Genomic DNA, 2,283 nt, shown 5'->3' on the forward strand with positions numbered 1-2,283 from the left:
ACGTCGCCTGCGTCTGCGCAGTGCGACCTGATGCAGCCCCTGAAGAGAGACACAGGAAACAAAAATACTGCAAAATAATAATAATAACGCGACTAAACGAGACGAAATAATGTTATAACATTTTGTTTCGTCTCGTTTTGGTCAACGAAAATGAAGAGACATTTTAGCATAGTTTTTATTTTGTAATCCACATTTAGTCTCGCATTTATTAGTCAACGATATTGCATTATACATTTAATTATAGTAATCGTCACATGACCAGCATTTTCGTCTCGTCTCGTCTCGTTTTGGTCACGTGATAAAGGTTCGTTGACGACGATATTTAGTCATAATTTTCGTTGACGAAAGCAACACTACTTCAACACACAGTCTGTTTCTTTAGAGAAGTGAGCGTAACAGGGTAGGACTCAACTTGGAGAATGAGGGCATCAATCCCACTTGCTCTTGCATGCTAAGCGAGCACTCTACCATTTCAGCTAATTACCCTGGCCGTGGTGGGATGAAGTCCATCGCTCCAAATGACGCCTTCGCAGAGCGACCGCTATTATAACATGCTTGAAGAAAAGAGGCCATCTCACCTCTGTGCTTGCACCTTTGCACTGGCCGTAATGAACCAAGAAATTGTGCTTTTCTTTTTAAGGCCCTTCTTGGTCTTGTTACCCAAGTATATATGTGTGTGGATTCCTGTATTACGTAGGATACCTTTGGATCACTCAGGTCATGCTGCCAACTTCTCCCCTCCCACACTGCCCACACTGGCTTAATGTCTAAGGGACATCTGACCGTTTCCACACTGCCCAGACTGGCTTAAAGTCTAAGGGACATCTGACTGTTTCAGCTGTCCTCCCAAGATCCCTCTACATGTTAGGTTCAGCCCCATTTTTAAATCCATTCAGAGGCCAACTTTCATTCGTTTGCCTTTGACACTGTCTCGAGGTGTTTGATTACTTACATGTTAGTTCATGTTCCTTCTTTTGTTGTTGCAGTAATTGATCTTTTCTCTCAGCTAGGCACTTCCCCAGACAGGCTCGTTGGTCTAGGGGTATGATTCTCGCTTAGGGTGCGTGAGGTCCCGGGTTCAAATCCTGGACGAGCCCATAGTGAGGTTTGGACCTTAATAGTGGTATTCTCTTTAGGTTCACGAACAATCAGGACGTTTTTGGTCAATCGGGCAGAAACCCTAGCAAAACCAAGTCGGTTAGCTCAATTGGTTAGAGCGTGGTGCTAATAAGGTTGCTCCTGTCAAGGTTCCATGGTGTAATGGTAAGCACCCTGAATCCAGCGATCCTCGTTCAAATCTTGGTGGGACCTGTTTTACCACCAATTTGCGCAGGACCCTGTCCGAAATACATTTTAGCAGCAGAGAACCCCAAAAGCTCACGTAGTTAACGTCGCTTCAACACACAGTCTCTTTCTTTAGAGAAATGAGCGTAACAGGGTAGGACTCAACTTAGAGAATGAGGGCATCAATCCCACTTCTTCTTGCATGCAAAGCGAGCGCTCTACCATTTCAGCTAATTACCCTGGCCGTGGTGGGATGAAGTCCGTTGCTCCAAATGACGCCTTCGCAGAGCGACCGCTATTATAAGGGGCTTGAAGAAAAGTGGCCATCTCACCTCTGTGCTTGCACCTTTGCACTGGCCGTAATGAAGTTGAAGAATTGACCAAGAAATTGTACTTTTCTTTTTAAGGCCCTTCTTGGTCTTGTTACCCAAGTATATATGTGTGTGGATTCCTGTATTACGTAGGATACCTTTGGATCACTCAGGTCGTGCAGCCAACTTCTCCCCTCCCACACTGCCCACACTGGCTTAATGTCTAAGGGACATCTGACCGTTTCAGCTGTCCTCCCAAGATCCCTCTACATGCTAGGTTGAGCCCCATTTTTAAATCCATTCAGAGGCCAACTTTCATTCGTTTGCCTTTGACACTGTCTCGAGGTGTTTGATTACTTCCATGTTAGTTCATGTTCCTTCTTTTGTTATTGCTGTAATTGTTCTTTTCTCTCAGCTAGGCGCTTGCCCAGGCAGGCTCGTTGGTCTAGGGGTATGATTCTCGCTTTGGGTGCAAGAGGTCTCGGGTTCAAATCCCGTACGAGCCCATAGTAAGGTTTGGAGCTTAAGCACAATTTTCTCTTTAGCTTCACAAACAATTAGAAAGGTTTTAGAAAGCAGGCAGAAGTCCAAGCAAATCCAGGCAGATTAGCTCAGTTGGTTAGAGCGTGGTGCTAATAACGCCAAGGTCGCGGGTTCGATCCCCGTACGGGCCAGCCTCTTTTGTTCT

The 2,283-nt window shown here is 45.5% G+C and overlaps 3 non-coding genes across 3 annotated transcripts; all 3 read left to right on the forward strand.

Moving 5' to 3' along the window:
- Window positions 1-1,025: 1,025 nt before the first annotated feature.
- On the forward strand, window positions 1,026-1,097 carry trnap-agg (transfer RNA proline (anticodon AGG)). Its single transcript has one exon. It is a non-coding gene; the product is annotated as a tRNA-Pro (tRNA).
- Window positions 1,098-2,029: 932 nt separating this feature from the next.
- On the forward strand, window positions 2,030-2,101 carry trnap-ugg (transfer RNA proline (anticodon UGG)). The gene has a single exon. It is a non-coding gene; the product is annotated as a tRNA-Pro (tRNA).
- A 94-nt stretch (window positions 2,102-2,195) lies between these two features.
- Window positions 2,196-2,269, forward strand: trnai-aau (transfer RNA isoleucine (anticodon AAU)). The gene has a single exon. It is a non-coding gene; the product is annotated as a tRNA-Ile (tRNA).
- The last annotated feature ends 14 nt before the right edge of the window (window positions 2,270-2,283 follow it).

The sequence above is a fragment of the Sinocyclocheilus rhinocerous genome, unplaced genomic scaffold (assembly GCF_001515625.1).
Source record: "Sinocyclocheilus rhinocerous isolate Xijiao unplaced genomic scaffold, SAMN03320098_v1.1 scaffold13534, whole genome shotgun sequence".
Taxonomy (NCBI): domain Eukaryota; kingdom Metazoa; phylum Chordata; class Actinopteri; order Cypriniformes; family Cyprinidae; genus Sinocyclocheilus; species Sinocyclocheilus rhinocerous.